General features: G+C 40.7%; 1 protein-coding gene and 1 pseudogene across 2 annotated transcripts in view; both read right to left on the bottom strand.

Moving 5' to 3' along the window:
- Positions 1–21,634, bottom strand: part of LOC122555796 (cohesin subunit SA-1) — a 113,996-nt gene extending 92,362 nt beyond the window's left edge. Inside the window, exon 1 of one of the 2 annotated variants that reach the window (XM_043701940.1) lies at positions 21,558–21,634. The gene's annotated coding sequence lies outside the window, so the exon portion shown is untranslated. The remainder of the gene's footprint in view (positions 1–21,557) is intronic. The other variant, XM_043701941.1, reaches the window with a different exon arrangement.
- LOC122555797 lies at positions 9,101–12,514 on the bottom strand (annotated as a pseudogene).
- Positions 21,635–21,906: the final 272 nt, after the last annotated feature.

Below are 21,906 nucleotides of genomic sequence, written 5' to 3'. Positions count from 1 at the left end.
GATCCTGTTGTAATCTGAGGTAACCCTCTTCGCTGTCCACTACACCTCCAATTTTGGTGTCATCTGCAAACTTACTAACTGTACCTCTTATGCTCGCATCCAAATCATTTATGTAAATAACAAAAAGTAGAGGACCCAATACAGATCCTTGTGGCACTCCACTGGTCACAGGCCTCCAGTCTGAAAAACAACCCTCCACCACCACCCTCTGTTTTCTACCTTTGAGCCAATTCTGCATCCAAATGGCTAGCTCTCCCTGTATTCCATGAGATCTAATCTTGCTAACCAGTCTCCCATGGGAACCTTGTCGAACGCCTTCCTGAAGTCCATATAGATCACATCTACTCCTCTGCCCTCATCAATCTTTTGTTACTTCTTCAAAAAACTCAATCAAGTTTGTGAGACATGATTTCCCACGCACAAAACTATGTTGACTATCCCTAATCAGTCCTTACCTTTCCAAATACATGTACATCCTGTCCCTCAGGATTCCCTCCAACAATTTGCCCATCACTGAGGTCAGGTTCACTGGTCTATAGTTCCCCGGTTTGTCCTTACCACCCTTCTTAAACAGTGGCACCACGTTAGCCAACCTCTAGTCTTCCAGCACTTCACCTGTGACTATCGATGATACAAATATCTCAGCAAGAAGCCCAGCAATCACTTCCCTGGCTTCTCAGAGTTCTAGGGTACATCTGATCAGGTCCTGGAGATTTATCCACCTTTACCCATTTCAAGACATCCAGCACTTCCTCCTCTGTGATATGGACATTTTGCAAGATGTCACCATCTATTTCCCTACACTCTATATCTGCCGTATCCTTTTCCATAGTAAATACTGATGCAAAATACTCATTTAGTATTCCCCCATTTTCTGACTATGGTAACTTTATGACAGTCATAGATTCTGATTGCATGTAAATCCAAAGTCAATACATTTAAGGTTAAAGAGACACTTCATAACGAACCTTCACTTCAAATACAAGCACGTGGAGTAGAAGCAGGCCATGTGGCTCAAGGTTGTCCACTAGTTAATATAATTCTGGCTGATCTTTGCATTTTGAATTTCATGCTCTGACCAACACCCAAATACCTTGAATTCTCTACCACCAGCCGAAAAATATTCAATGACCTCAGCCCCACTTCTGAAGCAATGTTCCAAAGTCTTCCAAGCCTCAAAGAAAACAATCTCTGTCTTAAATGGACAACACATATTTTAAACAACACCCTTGCAAGGACAGTCTCACTTCACATTGGAAAATCAGAACAGAGGCCTTCAAGGACAAGGGGCAATGCAGAAAAGTGAAATCTGAATCGACAATTTCAATGTGGTACGAGTACCATCAAAACAATGAACGTTTCTATAATTCCATGACAACCAATTCCAACAAGAACAGATTTCAATCAGTTGGACAGTCTTCACAAAATGAATTTCCTTAGAAGGGATCAATTTCACATTAACCTTCATATCAAATGCACAACCAACTTTTAAAATGATTATTTTGTGCAGGGTTTGTAGTACTGCATCATATTTGAGTAATAAGTCAATTATTCTAAATTGTGCAATGCGTTCCACCCTTATTCAATTGACCTGAGCCATCCAGTCATCATGAACAGTGCAACAGCAGTGCAATTCCTTTTTCCTGCTCCAGTTACATCTGAAACTGTCACCATAACTACTTCCTCATTCAGTTTTATCCTTAAAATCTTCACTACCCCTTCTTCAAACATGCAAAAATGATTGCTTCATTTTTTTTAGATACACATAGCCATAGCCTACTACTTTCTTGTCATGAAATTCAGATTTATTAAACTTGTTTCTATTCAAACCAGCGTCTACAGGAAAACACCACATACAGACCAAACACTGAACTACGGAAGCAATCCCAACACCCATAAACGGAGTTGCATTAGAACATTATTTCAACGTGCCATCACACAACGGAGCACAGAGGAACTACAAAGAGCAGAGGAATATCACCTATACCGTGTATTCAAAAAGAACGGGGACCCAATGAACACAGTCCGCCGATTTGTCAGCAACAAACCCAAACAAGCAGACAAAACGCATCCAGAAACCCTAGCCACTCTCTCGTACATCAAAGACATCTCAGAAATGACTGCCAGACTGCTCAGACCTCGTAGCATCATGGTAGCCCACAAAACCACTAACAAACTAAAACAGCAACGAATGAACTTGAAAGACCCTATACAGACAACAAGCAAAACTAATGTCACTTACAAAATAGCCTGCAAGAACTGTAACAAACACTACATTGGACAAACAGGCAGAAAACTAGCCACCAGGATACATGAACATCAACTAGCCACAAAACGACATGACCCTCTCTCTCTAGTATCTTTACATACACTTGGACTGAGACAGCACATCCATCCTCGGACGAGCCAAACAGAGATAAAAGCAATAATTCATAGAAGCATGGCACTCCAACCAGGACTCTATCAACAAACACATTGACTTGGATCCCATTTAACACTCCCTGAGAAAAAAGAACAGGAAATAATTTCACCACAGGAAATGACATCACCAACCCAAGGAAACCAAAACGCATAAATAAAAAGCGAGCCAGCCTCCAGTGAAGCACTGGTAGAATATGTTACCAAAATGACAAAACGTCTGAATACAAACCTTCCACCTCAGCAAGCAAACTTACATCCAATCCCCTACACTCACCATAAATTTGGTATTTGTACCAACCTTGCTTCAAATTGCCAATATTTCATTCATGTCACATAGTTCACATGTAGCTATGCTCTTTCTAATCTTTTCTGTCTCTATTTCTGGGTATGGTGCTTACCAATTTCTACTATAATAACACTAATTCCTAAATGATTTTGCCTACACATCCTCCTACTCCACTTTTTGTGAGGATTCTAATTTATTTTCCCAATTTCTACATCTCCGTTGCATCTGATCTGACAATGTCACCTTTCTCTCAAGTGCTTCCAAACTATCTTCCTTTTTCTTAATGAAGGATTCTCTACTCCCATCTTAGCTGACTTGGCTTTCACTATGTCTATTCCATTTCTCTCACATTTCCTCTCCCTCAAGAACCATAACAGCATTTCTTTTGTCCTCATTTTCCAACCTACCAGACTTCCAGAACCTTCAGTGTGATGTCACCTTTCAGCATTGTGAAAGGATCATTGCTTCTGAGACAGCCTGGTCCACATTTTATACAGCCTATCTTCTCATGTAAGCACAGAAAATGCAACAGCTTCCACTAAATTTTCACCTGTCTTACTGTCCAACACCTTCAACTATGTCTTCAGGTACAATAATGATTCAAATTAAATGACGTACTAGTAGCATGCAACATCCATAATGCAATTCCAACCACATTCCATCCTTCAAATGCAGGCTCAGTGACTATTTTCAGAACATGCTCAATTTCGAATTGTCACCGGTTTTAATTCTCGACCACGCTCCCACTCTCTCCCTGGTTGCATCAGAGGCTGAGGAAATGGAGACAGGCCTTATAGAGTTTTATAAAGTCATAAGGGGCAGGGACAGGGTAATAAGACAAGGTATTTTCCCTGGGGTGGGGGAGTCCAGAATTAGAGGGCACAGATTTAAGGTGAGAGGGGGAAGATTTAAAAGGGACCTCGGGGGGACTTTTTCACGATGTAAAAGAAAGAGCTGCCAGAGGAAATGGTGGAGGCTGGTACAATTACAACATTTAAAAGGCATCTGAATGGGTATATGAATAGGAAGGGTTCAGAGGGATATGGGTCAAACGCTGGCAAATGGGACTAGATTAGTTTAGAATATCTGGTCAGCACGAACAAGTTGGACTGAAGTGGCTGTTTCCATGCTGTACACCTCCATGACACATCTTTTCTCAATTAAAGCTCAAGATTAGCTTGATGCATCTCATGCTTTATTAGTACTTGACAGCCTTGGAACTCAACACTGATTTCAGCAATTTCAGATAATTTCCTCTCCCCTTGTTTTGTTTTGCATTTCTTTGAATGATAGATGCGGGTAATGATTCTGTTATTCCCATTTATTACTCTCTAGAACCATATTTTATTTCTTTATTTGCTCTATACCAACTTTTGCCTTACATCTTTATTTCTTGAATCATTTAATCCCTTTGCTCTCTGTCCTACAACAGCCTTTACTGGTTTCCCCTTGCCTCCTTAATTGCTTAAAATCGCAATGTTTTCCCATTCATATACAACACCATTGATAAGCAAGATTCGGAGATGCCGGTGTTGGACTGGGGTGTACAAAGTTAAAAATCACACAACACCAGGTTATAGGCCAACAGGTTTAATTGGAAGCACACTAGCTTTTGGAGCGACGCTCCTTCATCACCTGATTAAACCTGTTGGACTATAACCTGGTGTTGTGTGATTTTTAACATTGATAAGCAATGTTACATTGCCACGTGACGCCATGTGACCTACTAAATACCTCCAGCACTTTCTGCTTTATTTCAAATTCCCAATATCTGCCGCAGTTTATTTTTTTACTAAAATTCATCAGCATTTCCTGATGCTGGATTTGATCTTTTTAACTTCAAGACAGATTCAGCTTGCCATTGAGATCCACATCCCATGAAGGATTTTTAAAAAAAATCCTGAGCACTCCATGACTTGCACAATTGACAAGTACTCCATTTATAGTTATCCGCATTCAATTCATGTATTGTTAGCCCATATCCCTTACAAAATTAGGAACCGTTAATTATGACTCAGTGCTTACTCTATCAAAATAGCAGAATTTAGCAAATATGAACATTAATATTAAAGTGTGGTTCGTTCATATTTCAAAAAGAAACATTTTTAGAAAATTACTCAGTTCTTCAGTTGGTAAATTCTGTCCACGTTGAATCGAGTTCTGAGCAAAGGTCACTCGACATGAAATGTTAACTGATTTCCCTCCACAAATGCTACCAGACCTGCTAAACTTCTACACAATTTCTGTTTTCGTTTTTGAATTCTTCGTCCTTGTTCAGATTTTCAATTATATTTGATCATAGCTTAATGCTTGTGCTTGATAAAGTAAGTTGCTAAATGTTAATTTAAAACTTAGAATAAATTAAAGATGAATAAATTCTCATTAACTGCTAAAATATCAATTAAAATTCCTGGATCTAGAAAGATCCATTTATCTATCTAATCTACCTGCATGTGATTAGCAAGCAAACAGCTTACAATCTGAATGAAACAAATGTGCCTCCAGATGCAATACACTTTACAAGTAAGTGCATTCTTAAAGCACCTACAATATAGTAAAATTACCTAAAATCTTCACAAAGATACTAAGCAAAATAAATGTGACTGCACCTAACAGAAGGAAAATGTCATGATGGATGACTGAAAGTTTTTTGCATTCTGTCTCTTTCAACAAAATCTTTTAATGAATGAGAGAGAGGAGAAGCAGAGGGGCTTAGAGAAGGACTTCCAGAGCTTGGGACTAAGGCAGTGTAAAGCATGGCAACCAATATTAGAACTATTAAAAGTGGGGATATTTAAAATGTCACAACTGGAGGCACACAGAGGTCTGAGATTTGTAGTGGTGGCACTGATTACAAAACCAAAGGGGGACCGGACCATGGAGGGGTCTGAAAACAAAGATGAAAATTTTAAAACTGGAATGCTCCCATATCAGAAGCTAGTGTCTGCCCACAATGTTAACTGACATGACCTGCAATTTCAGACAGAACTACAAAATATGAAACAGTCACTTAGTAATACAGAACATGAATACTTCCAAAAAGAGAGAGATTTTGCTAAAACATTCAAAGCCAGTGTTATATCAGGTATACAGACCATTCATCTCAACAACTGAGGGACTGAATCAAACTATGTTCCTTCAGTTGTCTGCAAGCATCAGTGTATTCAACCAGCCCATACTTGCAAAACCCAAATCAAAATATCTCCTGTTATTTATGATTCCACAAGGGGACGGCACTTGGGGACAATCTGAAGTAACAATCAACTTAAGATGATCAGTTGTGCTTGGAACATTTACACTTGCTGAAAGCAACATGCATTTATAAAAAGGGACCATTCTGAAAACAAAAGTTACTTTCAAGCACAGAGCCTTTAATGAAGTACTCCTGGAGCTTGGGGCAGGCCAATAGCTCTCTATTGCTTTTGCGATGGCAATATCTTGGTCAATCAAGTTGATCTATTAACTAATCAACCCCCTTTTCTCCTGTTGGAGAAATTGCTGAGATGGTTTGAAATTTGGCTTTCATGTATTTGTCCAAAAACCTTCAACAATATCTCTTTTCAATAATTTAATGTGTGCTCATAAAAAAAGATAAATTATTTGTAATTCAAAAAGTAGGATTTTTTACATCAAATATAACCATTTGGCAAATAGCAGCAAACTAACAGGAACAAAGTTAAAAATCACAACACCAGGTTATAGTCCAACAGGTTTAATTGGAAGCACGAGCTTTAAACTTTTAACTTTGTACACCCAGTCCAACACCGGCATCTCCAAAAACAGGAACAAACTCTTGAATAAAAATACATCTATACTCAACTTTAAACTGTCACAAGCAGCTTCACACATTTACAACATTTGCTTACTGGCAGGAGGGATTAAGCAAATTCATTTGTTTTTAAGGCTAACCTATTTTTCTATTCAACCTTCTCAGAGATCTCATCTGGGCTGCGTGGGACTTGAACCTGGGCCTCCTGGTCCAGGAGTTTAAAAACTAAACAGCAGAGGATGGTTTCAATCTATCAACCTCTGGTTTACAGGCCCCATGAGCTTCTGCTGCACCACTCCGCTATAGGTTCATTCAAAAAACTGCATGCAACTATGTATTAGGTTGTGCAATATGCCGTAAACAGTGAATTCAAAGAGTTCCCGATGCAAATTCGACCAGATGGAGAGACACTCTCATCGCACAAAAAAAAAGTCTACCTTTTTGCAGGGTGAGTTCTAAACTGCACACTATTGGTTCCCTGAGGCAAATAAAGATAATATAAATCAGCAACTGCCTCTACTTGAGTGGTTTTGGTGAGACAGATGCCTGAAACCCAAAAATCAACAAATTACACCAGAGAGTAACAGCACTTATTTTATGGATTCATTTAGGTAGGCAGGGTCCTCTTTGGAGAAGCAAGCAGCACTTGGGAGAGATCAGTTACCCTTCTGGTTTGATAAAAATAAACGTAATTGCAGATAATGGTGCATAAACTCAATGGAAAGTTAAAACAGTCACAGAACTGTCAAACCACAGTGTAGCTGTTAAGATTAATCAGAAATGTTCAAAAAAATTGTCAAAGGATTTCATCATTGCCCCTTATTTCGTGGAGTCATAGAGCTGTACAGTATGGAAACAGAACCTTCAGTCTAATACATCCATGCCAACCAGATATCCTAAATTAGTCTAGTCCCATTTGCCTGAGTTTGGCCCATATCTCTCCAAATTTATCCTATTCATATACACATCCAGATGCCTTTTAAATATTGTAATTCTATCAGCTTCCACCACTTGCTCTGGAAGCTCATTCCATACATGCATCGCCCTCTGTATGGAAAAGTTGCCTTAGCGCCGTTTTATATCTTTTCCCTCTCACCTTAAACCTTTGCCCTCTAGTTTTGGACTCTGCTATCCTGGGAAGAGACCTAAGCTATTCATCCTATGTACACCCCTCATGATTTTATAAACCTCTATAAGATCACCTCTCAGCCTTCAATGCTCCAGTGCAAATACTCCGAGGCTATTCAGCCTGTCAGTGTAGCTCAAGCCCGCCAACTCTGGCAACATCCTTGTAATTGTCTTCTAAACTTTTCACAACTTTCCTCCAATAGCAGGGAGACCAAAATTGAATGCAGTATTCCAAAAGTGGCCTAACCAATGCCCTGCACAGCCACAGCACTGCCTCCCAACTCCTACGCTCAATGCACTGACCAATAAAGGAAAGCATACCAAATGCATTCCTCACTATCTTATCAATCTGCGACTCTACTTTCAAGGAACTATGGACCTGCACTCCAAGGTCTCGTTGTTCAGCAACCGCTCCCAGGACCTTACCTTTAAATGTATAAGTCCTGCCCTGATTTGCCTTTCCAAAATGCAGCACCTCACATTTATCTAAATTAAACTTCAGCTGCCACTCGTCGGCCCAGTGGTCCATCTGATCACAGTTCCGCTGTACTCTGAGGTAACCTTCTTGGCTGTCTACTACACCACCAATTTTGGTGTCATCTGCAAACTTACTAACCATACCTCCTATGTTCATGTCCAAATCATTTATATAAATGACAAAAAGCAGTGGACCCAGCACCATTGTGGCACAATACTGGTCACAGACCTCCTGTCTAAAAAGCAACCCTCCATCATCACCATCTGTCTCCCATCTACAAACCAGTTGTGTACCCAAATGGCTAGTGTTCCCTGTAATCCATGTGATTTAACCAGTCACCATGCGGAACCTTGTTAAAAGCTTTGTAAAGTCCATATAGATCACATCCACTGCTCTGCCTTTATCAATCCTCTTCATTACGTCTTCATAAAACCTAATCAAGTTACAGACACAGCTATGCTGACTATCTCTAATCAGTCCTTGCCTTTCTAAATACATGCAAATCCTGTTCCTCAGGATCTCCTCCAACAACTTGCCCACCACTGATGTCAGGCTCACTGGTCTGTAGTTCCCTAGTTTTGAGTTATCATGCAGGAACATAATATTTCCCAATATTATTGTCTTTTAGATCCAGGTTGACAAAGTACAAACCACGTTTGTGTACTTAAGAAAAATCAACATCAGATTAATAGATTCTACTACAGATAAGATTCTTACATTTATATTGCATGAGATGAGATTGGTTGGCAAGTGGACTCTGTTTGGTAGAGGAGTTATCAAGGAAAATGCATTTCAAAAATGATTCACAGTTAACAGGAAGGCTTTAAATTTTAAACGAGGCATGATAACTCTGACTCATCAGGGCACTGTCCTGATAAGTCATCCACAGAATGTCCGGCACCTATTTTGTTATGTTAAAATAGGCTCAGTGTGTGTACTGCATGCTGTCTGCAAAGGACAGGATTGCATGTATTAATATATATAGCTTCAAGTACAGGTAAGTACTGCACTGTGGGACGTGAGCATCAAAGGATGGGCCAGCATTTACTGCCCACCTCTAGATTCTCTTGAGAAGGTGGTGGTGACCTGTCTTCTTGAACCATTACAGGCCACGTGCTAGAAGGTTGACCCACAATGTCGGAGGGAGGGTATTCCAGGAATTTGATCTAGCAACAATGAAGGAATCGGCATATATTTTGAATGCAGGACAGTGAGTTACTTGGAAGGAAATTTGCATGTTGTAATGTTCCTTTGTAGCCACTGCACTTCTACATAACAGTAGCCATAGGTTTGGAATGTACAGTCTCAGGATTTTTAGCAAAACTCTAAAGCATTATTTCTACTGCTGCTGTTGAGCATCGGTGGTTGAATGATGAAATGTTTGCAGATGCGGTGTAAATCAAGCGGGCTTGTGTCCTGGATGGTGTCAAACTTCTTGAGTGCTGCTCCAAAAGTACTCATCCAGGCAAATGGGAAGCATTCCATTACAATCCTGACTTTGTTCAGCAGGTGGAGGACAGGTTTTGGGCAGTCAGGAAGTGAATTACATGCTGCAATATTCCTAGCCCTGACCTGTTCTTGGAGCAACTTTATTCATATGGAGTGCCTTCAGTTTCTGGTCAATGGTAACCTCCAGGACGTTGACAGTGGGGAATTCAGAAATGGTTACACCACAGATTGTCAAGGACAGTTATTAGATTGTCTCTTATTAGAGATGGTAATTGCCTGTCATTTGTGTGGCATAAATGTTACCTACCACGTTTTTGCTCAAGACTGGATACTATTTCACTCCTGTTGGATTCGGACATAGATTGCTTCAGTATCCAAGGAGTCACAAATGGTGCTGAACGTTGCATAATCGTCAGCGAACATCCCCTCTTCGGACCTTATGATGGAGGGAAGGTCATTGATGGAGCAGCTAAAAGGTATTTTGGCTTAGGATTTACCCTGAGGAACCCTGTAGAGATAGCCTAAGATGAGATGACGGACTTCCAGCAACCACAGCCATCCTCCTACATGACACATATGACTCCATGCAATGGAGAGTCTTCCCCCTAATTTCCAGTAGCTCTAATTTTGCTCAGGCTCCTCGATGCTACAGTCAAATGTAGCTCAGGCCTGGATGTCTTCCCAAATGCCAATCCAGTGTACACTCATAGAAAATAGGAGCAGGAGCCAACAAGTTATCTAAAGCAACAATGATGTAAACTAACCAGTGACATTGAAGAGAATATATTCATAGAGGTGATGGGGAAGAGAGAAAATTTGATTTTCTTATAGTATTCATTTCAAAGCATTTGGTTCCATCAATACAAATGTTAGCAAAATATCAAAAATAATCTATAACAATTTAGAGAATAACCTAACTGGTCATATCGGTTACTGATATCAGGAAGTTCAGAATTAACAATGCTAGACGTCTGAACAAACAAGAACACCACTGTGCATACCTGACTTAAAATTAAAACCAATTGATAATTTTACTTTTTCAGAAAGTAATTTTCACTAAATTAAACCAGATACAACTAGGAGGAAGTGTTAGTCATTGGTTGAGCTTACTGACAATATCTCTGCTTTCTCTCCATATTGAGACTATAGCTGTGGGACTCCACTGGTGGGTTGTTGCTGACATTCCTTAGTTTTGCATTTGTTAGCTTCCTGAACTATATGTTGAATATTTTCTTTGCTCAAGACACCTTTGCCATTTGTGATGGTGGTCTGGTTTTCCTTTCCAGAGCTCTTGTCCACTGCAGACATGTTCAAAATTTCACTGGCATCAATGTCAAATGTCATGTCAATTTGGAGCAGCTGGAATTCCATTCAGCTCAAACTTGCTTAGCAAGTTGTAATCTTTAGTCATGGCTCTCTCAACCTCAAACAAATGAATTGGCACACCAGGCTGATTATCAGAGCAGGTAGTGAAGATCTGTATTGGCTTTGTTGGAATGGTGGTGTTGCACTTGTCATTGTACCACCAGCAGTCTCAATACCAATTGATAGAGGAGTGACATCAAACAGCAGATCTTGCACAGCCTCAGACTTGTCACAAGCCAAGATGGCAGCCTGCACAGCCTGTGTGTGACAGCCTCATTAGTGGGTAATACTCTTGTTCAGTTCTTTGCCATTGAAGAAATCTTACAACAACTTCTGGATTTTGGGAATATGAGTGGGTTCACCAACCAGTACAAAGTCATGGATTTCAGCTATGTCAATCGTTGCACCTTACAAGAATTTCTCGAAAGAGCTGTGTGCACCATGGAAGAGGTAGTCATTGAGCTCTTCGAACTGTGCCCTCGTGATGGAGGTATAGAAATTAATATTCTTAAACAGTCAATTTCAATTCTAGCTTGCGTATTTGATGATACGCAAGCTAGAATTCCAGCTGCTCCAAATTGACATGACATTTGATGTTGATGCCAGTGTCTGAGGTCGAAAGAGCAATGACTAAAGATTACAACATGCTAAGCAAGTTTGAGCTGAATGAAATTCCAGATGCTCCAAATTGACATGAGCAGTTCTCTTGTTGTCATTATGTACTTCTGCTTGAATTCAGCAATAAGATGACTAACAAGTATATGGTCAAAGTCCTCACCAAGATGGGTATCACCAGCTGTAGATTTGACTTCAAAAATGCCATCTTCTATGATCATGATGGAGGTATCAAAACTGCCAAAGTCAAAAATCAGTGCATTTCTTTCAGCACCAACCATCTTATCCAAGCCATAAACTCTAGCTAAAAATCACACAACACCAGGTTATAGTCCAACAGGTTTAATTGGAAGCACACTAGCTTTCGGCGCGACGCTCCTACAATCACCTGATGAATGAGCGTCGCTCCGAAAGCTAGTGTGCTTCCAATTAAACCTGTTGGACTATAACCTGGTGTTGTGTGATTTTTAACTTTGTACACCCCAGTCCAACACCAGCATCTCCGAATCATAAACTCTAGCAGTTTATTCATTAATAACATACAGCACATTAAGGCCAGAAATAGTACCAACATCCTTTGCAGTTTGTTCTTGAGAATTGGTGAAGTAAGCTGGTACTGTGATAACTGCATTTGGAACAGGTAGACCTCAGTGATCTCCTTCATTTTAGTCAACATCATAGATTACACTTCTTCTGGATAAAAGGACCTTCTTCTCAGCTTCATACGCCGCTTCAACCTTGGAACAGCCATCATCATTGATAACACGGAATGGCCAATGTTACTGGTCACACTAAACAACAGAATCATCAAATCTGCAACCAATAAGATACTTGGCATCAAACAGTGTTGCTGGGTTCATTGCAACCTGGTTCTTGACTGCATCACCAATGAGCCCTCTAAACCTGCGAAAACGAGAGAGCTTGGTGTTTTCCATAAAACATTAAGAGCCATTCACAAAAAAAAGTTAAAAGTATGCTCGCCCTAAGAAGCATTTATTTGATTTATTCAGTACCAGAAATAAATAAGTTTAGCACGAGCAAGTGATTCTTGCTCTGTTATTGCTTTAAGAACTGGATACGCTAATAAGCCAAAAATCAGGATGAAACCATATTCAGAAGATGGGGTTTGGGGGGCAGGTTGGGGGCAGGCAGGGGATGGGGGCTCAGGCAGTGTGCTTTTGCTTTGTCTCCTGAATGGGGAGCAAACTTCAGAGAAAACTCCGAGCCCCAAAGGAAATCAATTAACCAAATAATTAATTATCTGAACGAAATAGTGCCCGCCCATCTCGTTCGGATAATTGAGGTTCCTCTATAACTACTAAGTGCAGCCCACCAGAAGCATGCAGAGGATACATGCATCATTAGCTGCATTCTAAGCTGTTAAATAAGTTCAAGATTTTCAAGTAAACAGAATCTGTGTCATTTAATTTAAGTTAATTCCCAATAACGATGTGGTAGTAGGTGGAGTTTTTTTCCTAAAAAGAAAGTAATGATGTGAGCTTACAATCCAAAGCAGGTCTCTATTGAGACAAAACAGTGCAGAAAAAACATGTACACTAGGACCCCAGAAAAAATATTATACTGAGTACTTGATCTGGTAAAAGAAAGCAACTTGAACTACAGCTTAAAAACACCACAACGCAATCTTTTAAAAAACAGGCAAAAGAAACACAGCCACTATATTACTGAATCTGCACTGAATAACTTCATAGCAACAAGTCAACACATTAGAAAAATTACTACCAAATCCTTTGCATGCATAGGAAGGCCACAGATGTCAAATCTGAATTTAGGCTTTTTAGACGAAGTGTGGAGGTATGCTGTTTAGATTGAGCTGTCAAAGAACCAGATAAGCAAGCAGTGAAAACAAAGATAGCTTTTGAATAATTTTATTTTTAAGCCTAAGCTGTCTGAATGGATAATGGAGCTGGTTAAAGCCTCAACTCCAATTAAAACGTTCCAAAAAGACCTTTGGGTGTAAAGGTTCATGATATTAACATATTACTTAAAGGTGGCAGAAAATATGAAGCCACTGCATCCCGACAACATCACACGTGCTTCAGTTATCAGTATTGACACTGTTGGCATGATGCAGAAAGTAATCAAGATCTGTGCAAAGTATTGTCTGTTGTACCCACAAAATATCTTTGCAAGTCATGTAGTGCAGAGGAACACCAGGCTCATCTATGCAAAAAATCTGGTTCCAAAGATATAACCAGAGGCTACAAAAGGACATGAATACACCACCAGAAACCTACATAGGTGCAAGTGCATAAACGTGGTTAGCAATAAGACTGACCAAAGTGAAATTTCTAGGAAGAACCTTGCACCAGAAGGTGATCAGGCATTCCACATAATCCATACAATGTGGCACATTTCCAAAGTCGAAAGTTAAAAGATTTTGGCACTATTAACATTGGGTAACTGAACAAAATTGGCATACACACACAGGACGAAAGTCGAAGTCCAACCAGTCATAATTGTGAAAGATATACCATATACATGTATCACTGGAAATCAAAGATACAACTCACAGTAGCTACATTAAATGCATATAATGGGACAAACAATCCTTGTATTAGTACATTGACAACAAAACGCAGTAATGGCAATTCTTTTTAGATTAGATTAGATTACTTACAGTGTGGAAACAGGCCCTTCGACCCAACAAGTTCACACCGACCCGCCGAAGCGTAACCCACCCATTTCCCTACATTTACCCCTTTACCTAACACTATGGGCAATTTAGCATGGCCAATTCACCTAACCGGCACATCTTTGGACTGTGGGAGGAAACCAGAGCACCCGGAGGAAACCCACGCAGACACGGGGAGAACGTGCAAACTCCACACAGTCAGTCGCCTGAGTCGGGAATTGAACCCGGGTCTCTGGCGCTGTGAGGCAGCAGTGCTAACCACTGTGCCACCGTGCCGCCACCTGCATGGAAATTCTGCATGGAAACAACAGGTACTTGATAGACACAGAAGGACCACCATTAGCAAGACAACTAGCAATCATAGATCTTACTATTATGACCATTCATGAGGTCACAAGAAACCAAATGCAGCAGAAGAGACCAAGAATACCTGCAATGAATCAGTTTGGGACTTACAACAACATATCCAAAGAGACCTGACATCGTATGAAACTTCAAAGATGATACATTATACCTTAGAGAAGACTCAATTCCACTAACCAAACTTTCCATGGAATGCAGTGCTCACACATAAGTTTAAGAATGGGCTGAACATTGGGAATATATAACCACATTTTCTTTTCTTTTCATTCATTCATAGAACACAGAACAGTACAGTGCAGTACAGGCTCTTCGGCCCTCATTGTTGTGCCGACCTGTGAAATTAATTTGATATCCATCTAACATACACTGTTTCATTATTATCCAAATGCATGACCCATGCCCTTTTAAATGTGGTTGACATCAGAGAGTCTACCACTGTTGCAGACAGGCCATTCCACAACCCACGACTCTCTACGTAAAGAAACTACCCCTGAAATCTGTCCAAAATCTATCACCACTCAATTTAGAGCTATGTCCCTGATGCTAGCCTTTACCATCTGAGGAAAAAGGCTCTACTGTCCACCCGATCTAACCCTTTGATTATCTTATATGCCTCGATTAAGTCACCCCTCAACCTGCTCTCCAACGAAAACAGCCTCAGCTCCTTCAGCCTTTCCTCGTAAGACCTTTCTTCCATACCAGGCAACATCCTAGTAATCTCCTCTGAACCTTTTCCAAAGCTTCCACATTCTTCCAATAACTTAGTCATGAGAACTCCAGGTGCAGCATTACCAGTGTCTTGTACAGCTGAAGCACGACCTTGTGGCTCCAAAACTCAATCCCCCTACCAATAAATGCCAACACACCATATGCCTTCTTAACAACTCTATTAACCTGGCACTCACAGGTTGTGGCACGATGTCTAGACCAGTATTTATCATCCATCCTTAATTGTGCAGAAGGCAGTTAAGAATCAACCACATTGCTATGGGTCTGGAGTCATAGGTAATCCAGGCAAGGTGAGGATAGCAATTTGTCTTTTCTAAAGGACACGAGCGAACCAGATGGGTTTTTATAACTATTAATAATGTTATTTTTCATGATCACATTAAGACTCTTAATTCAATACCTATTTTTTTAAATTCAAACTCTACAATCTGACATTAGAGATCAAACCTGGGTCCCTACAACATTACCTGGGTCGCTGGATTATTAGTCTAACAATAATGCCACTGGGCCTTTCATCCATCAAACACATTAGTTTCTTTTTACTTATTCCTGGGAAGAAGGTGCCACTGGCTAGATCAATTGCCCAACCCTCTTTGTCCAGAGAGAAACCACATTGCTGTGGGTCTGTAGGTACATGTAGGCCAGACCAGGCAAAGATTCCTTCCTTAAAGGACATTTGTGAACATTAGTGATTAGTGATTGTCAACAATCAACAATCGATTTGTGGTCATCATTGCACTCTTCATCTCAGATTTTTCTTGTATTCAAATACTACCATCTGCCATGGTGGGATTTGAACCTGGGTTCCCAGAATATTAATTAGGCCTCTAGTTTAACTATCTAGAAATAAAAACTCGGCCATCACCTCCTCTTGCAATTTAATTATGTTCAGTTAGAGTCATAGAGATGTACAGCATGGAAATAGACCCTTCTGTCCAACCTGTCCATGCCGACCAGATATCCCAACCCAATCTAGTCCCAACTGGCCCATATCCCTCCAAACCCTTCCTACTCATGTACCCATTCAAATGCTTTTTACATGTTGCAATTGTACCAGCCTCCACCATTTCCTCTGGCAGCTCATTCCATACACACCGTACCACCCTCTGCATGAAAAAGTTGCCCCCAGATCTATTTTATATCTGCCCCCTCTCACCCTAAACCTATGCCCTCCAGTTGTGGACTCCCCCACCCCAGGGAAAAGACGTCTATTTTTCCTATTCATGCCCCTCAATTTTATAAACCTCTATAAGGTCACCCCTCAGCCTCCCATGTTCCAGGGAAAACAGCCCCAGCCTCTCCCTATAGCTCAAATTCTCCAACCCTGGCAACATTCTTGTAAACCTTTTCAAGTTTCACAACATCTTTCCAATAGGAAGGAGACCAGAATTGCATGCAATATTCCAACAGCGGCCTAACCAATGTCCTGTGCAGCTGCAACGTGACCTCCCAACTCTGGTACTCAATACTCTTGACCAATAAAAGGAAAGCATACCAAATGCCTACTTCACTATCCTATCTTCCTGCAACTCTACTTTCAAGGAGCTATGAACCTGCACTCCAAGGTCTCTTTGTTCAGCAACACTCCCAAGGACCTTACCATTAAGTGTACAAGTCCTGCTAGGATTTGCTTTCCCAAAATACAGCACCTCGCATTTACTGGAATTAAACTCCACCTGCCACTTCTCAGCCCATTGGCCCATCTGATCAAGATCCTGCTGCAATCTGAGGTAGCCTTGTTTGCTGTCCACTATACCTCCAATTTTGGTGTCACCTGCAAACTTACTAACTATACCTCTTATGCTCGCATCCAAATCATTTATGTAAATAACAAAAAGTAAAGGACCAAACACCAATCCCTGTGGCACTCCAATGGTCACAGGCCTCCAGTCTGAAAAACAACCCTCCACCACCACCCTCTGTCTTCTACCTTTGAGCCAATTCTGCATCCAAATGGCTAGTTCTCCCTGTATTCCATGAGATCTAACCTTGCTAACCAGTCTCCCATGGGGAACCTTGTCGAACGCCTTACTGAAGTCCACATGGATCACATCTACCGCTCTTCCCTCATCAATCCTCTTTGTTACTTCTTCAAAAAACTCAATCAAGTTCGTGAGACGATTTCCCAAGGGGAGGAGGAGACAGCAGTGTAAAACCCCAAGCCTCTCTGAGCAGAGCAGCGAAGATAGTAGGTCAAGTAGAGAGAGCAGTTCATAAAGCATACAGTATTCTGAGTTTTATTCATAGAGGCACAGAATACAAGAACAAGTAGGTTACACTGAACTTCTAGTGGGCGGCACGGTAGCACAGTGGTTACCACTGCTGCCTCACAGCGCCAGAGACCCGGGTTCAATTCCCGACTCAGGTGACTGACTGTGTGGAGTTTGCACATTCTCCCCATGTCTGCGTGGGTTTCCTCCGGGTGCTCCGGTTTCCTCCCACAGTCCAAAGATGTGCAGGTCAGGTGAATTGGCCATGCTAAATTGCCCATAGTGTTAGGTTAAGGGGTAAATGTAGGGGTATGGGTGTGTTGCGCTTCGGCGGGTCAGTGTGGACTTGTCACTGTTTCCACACTGTAAGTAATCTAATCTAATTCACTTGTTAGATCTCAGCTGGAATACTGTGCACAGTTCTGTGTGCCATAATATAGGAAGGATGTGAACACATTGTAAAGAGAGCAGAAAAGATTTATTAGAATGGTTCCAGAGCTAACAAACTTCACTTATGAAAAGAGATTGGGGAGGATGGGATTGTTCTACTTCGAGAAAAGCAGGCTTAAAGGAGATATGATAGAAATTTGCAGAATCATGAGGCAGCTAGATAGAGTCTCCACTTGTAAAAGAATCAAGAACAAGAGGACACAGGTTAAAGTGATTCGCAAAAAATGCAAATGTAAAGTGAGAAAAATGTTTTTACGTAAACGTTCAGGTTTGGAAGGCACTACTGTAAGTGTACAGGAGGACGGTTCAACTGAGGCATTCAAAAGGCATTGGATGATTCTTTAAAAGGAAACAATGTGGAAAGGTATGGGAATAGACAGGAGAATGGCATTAAGTCATGACGCTCATTTGGAGAGCTATTACGGACACAATTAGCCCCCTTTCCCCTTCACAGTCCTGATGAACAGTTCCAACCTGAAATGTCAACACCCCTGCTCCTCGAAATCTGCTTGACCTGCTGTGTTTTTTTCAGTTCCACATTTTATCGACCCTAATACACCATACACTTCCATGGGTTGTGTATATATTGCAATGATGGACAAAACCAAAAGGAGAACACAACCAAATTCCACACTAACTAATGGTAGCAGCTCATCACAAAGGATTTATCCTCAACAGTAAGAAATAACAAGTGCACGTAGGTCAGATCAATTTTTAACAATCTTTATCTATCCAAGTTTTGGATCTGTCCCAATGCTAGTAGAGTTGATTATGTATGATGCATGCCATTGTACCCAGCTCCTCAAAGTTAAAGGCAGCATGCAGAGATGTACTCCCTTGCACCACATGCACCAAACGTTTCCAACAAAGCATCATCATTAAGAAACTCTTAAGGAAAGCCATGTGTATGGTAGGAGGCCCATCAATATGTTTGCAAATTACAAACTGGCAGCAGACACTTGCATCCTACAATGTGTCTCAAATACAACAATTATGGAAGACAAGGCACTTCAGAAAAAGCGAGGTATGCGCATCATATATGATGGCTAATCACTATCAACATCCTTCAGGTTACAAGTGATCAGAAACTTATCTGTACTCACCACGTAAACATAGTAACTACAACAGTAGGTCAGAAGCTACAAATACTGATTTCACTTGTTACTGGGTTAAAACTATGGGTTAAAACTTGTTACTGGGTTAAAACCCCCTTTAACATCACTGCGGATCACCCGACACAACAAGGGCATTGGCAGTAAAAGGCGGCAGTGCACCATCACTAATGTCTTAAGACCAGTTGGGATGGGCAACAAATGCTGGCTCAGCCAATGCGGCCCACAGCCTTGATAGAATGCAAAATGAATAGTCCAACCTGGTTTGACAGTACATCTCAACTCTCTTATCAGTATGACACAGTGTTAAGATATTTAATTATCCCTGACTACCAGGCCTAAATTTGCTATACTGTCCTCAAATAAATCTTGCTGCCCATCAAACCAAAAGGACAGTTTTCTGTTTCTCAGTTTCAATTCTCGGTTGCAGGCATCATTGCCACTTACTTCTCTCCAAACCAGTCTGGAAGATAAGATTATTAAGAAATGACACTCCAACTCCAAATTAACTAACCAAATTGACAGAAACACTACAGAACAGTTGGAGATTCTGCACAACAGCAAAAATAAATAATCAGACTCTCTTCCTGATAATAGTGAACACAACCAACATTTTGCGATACATATTTCAGCAATTTTAGTCATTTCATGTAGATTTCTATATTTTTATGTTTCAATATTCATCTCTAGAGATCTATACACCGGAGGCTTAAACGCAAAATCTGCCTTCAAAATTTCTGGACTGCCCACTATATTCAGGCAGACAGAAGATACTGCACAAGGATGTTACAGGCCTGATGGCATAACACTTCCCGGTTATGCAATCTACAACACGCTGACAATCACACTTCCCGGTTCCATGACCTGCAGGTGGACCTAATTAACACAATGATACTATTCAGTAAACCAAACACAAATACCATTTTCCAAGAGGTAGAAACATTGGAGCAAGGTAATCATTTGAGAATTTTCCACTTCAAATTTAAGAGATCAATATATTTACACAAAGCACTGGGTTTTAATGGCAACAGTACTGCAACTTCAGGTGTGAAAGGTAAGTTTCTAAGACTACATTTTCCATCAACAAATAGAAGGGCGACTTTAGCGAGTTTGGAGAAGTTTAGAATTCACTCTCTTCTGGGTGGCACAGTGGTTAGCACTGCTGCCTCACAGCATTAGAGACCCGGGTTCAATTCCTGCCTCAGGCAACTGTGTAGAGTTTGCACATTCGCCCAGTGTCTGCGTGGGTTTCCTCCCACATTGCAAAAATGTGCAGGTTAGGTGAATTGGCCATGCTAAATTGCTCGTAGTGTTAGGTGAAGGGGTAAATGTAGGGGAATGGGTCTGGGTGGGTTGCTCTTTGGAGGGCCTGTGGGGACTTGTTGGGCCAAAGGAACTGTTTCCGCACTAAGTAACCTAATGATTGCCCTTTGTTCTATCACCTTGAAATCAGAGTTGCCAGGTTAGGGACTATTCACCAGAATCTTGCTCCCAAAGGTAGTGCAAAAGGAGCATTAGGTACAATGCACAGGTACAAGGAATTATAGCTGCCTTCAATGGTGGACTATTCTATGATTCATCAAGCAGGTGCACACTAAAGGAAGTTTTACATGAACTATGAGCAGATGCTAAGTATAAGGATTTTAGAATTTTGTGGTGAAAATTTGGGGCTTCAATTATACAAAAGTTACTTGACAAATGAATTATGTTCTGGGCAAAAATCCAGAGTCAGTTTTTATACAAGTTCAAATGTTACATATAGATGATGCATTTATTGCATCAGCATCAAGGTTCAAAATACACAGGCTGGTGGGATAACTTGTCCCTGAAAGTCACCTGTCAGCAAACATTCCATCGCAGGGACAGTCGGTGGTAGAAGAGGAGCTGCTCCTCCAGCTACAGGCTGGTTCTATCCACACTTGTTGCTGATAGATTAGGAAATGAGATTTTCCAGTTTTATAGTCATTACGTCATATCACGGGATGAATGGCTATACCTGCACGATATGGACTACAGCAGATTTAAGGTGATAGCTCACCAGCACCTTCTCAAGGACAGCTAGGTAGGGGTAACAAACACTCAACTAGCCAATAACACTCATATCCCATGAAAGAATAGAAAAGTGCACTTTGATTGTACTGTCAAATACACCTTCCATCACTTTTACCATTGTTGTAGTGGACTGCTGGAGAAATAACTGGCTGGATTGGATTTGTCCTGCGTGTTGTGATGAGGCAGATGCCAGTTTCACTGGTGCATATGAAGAAAATAACATACATATTGGTGAAATCGACAGACACACGGCAGATGAAATTCAACACAAGTGTGAATGAATTCATTTTGGTAGGAAGAATGAGGAGAGACAATGTAAACTACCTATCATAATAAAGTCGGTGTCATAACAGATGGATCTAAGAGTGTACATGCACAAGTATTTGAATGTGATTTTAAAGTTATTAAATCAGCACACAAGATCCTTGGCTCAATAAACAACAAAACAGAGCACAGAAGTAAGCAAAGTTGTACCTTTCTTTGTAGAGCATTGGCTTTTCCAAATCAAGTTTTAGGTCCACATGACATCTTAGAAAAAAATGTCAGGGCCTTGATAAGATCACAGAGATTTACTGAAATGATATTAGAAATGAAAGTTAAATGAAATGACTGAAGAAATTCCAGTTGATATCCTTAGAGACTGTAAAATGAGGGGAGGTGTTGAGGTTTTGATAGTTCCGCAAAATTTATTGTTTCCATTGGCAGAAAGATTAGTAATTAGAGGACACAGATTTAAGATAATTGGCAGTTAACCAGAAACAACAAAATTAGTTTTCTCACACTGAGCTCTGAGCATCTTCAATGCACTAGCTGAGTGGTGATA

The sequence above is a fragment of the Chiloscyllium plagiosum genome, chromosome 13, assembly GCF_004010195.1.
Source record: "Chiloscyllium plagiosum isolate BGI_BamShark_2017 chromosome 13, ASM401019v2, whole genome shotgun sequence".
Lineage (NCBI taxonomy): Eukaryota > Metazoa > Chordata > Chondrichthyes > Orectolobiformes > Hemiscylliidae > Chiloscyllium > Chiloscyllium plagiosum.
This window is presented reverse-complemented; position numbering and strand designations above follow the sequence as displayed.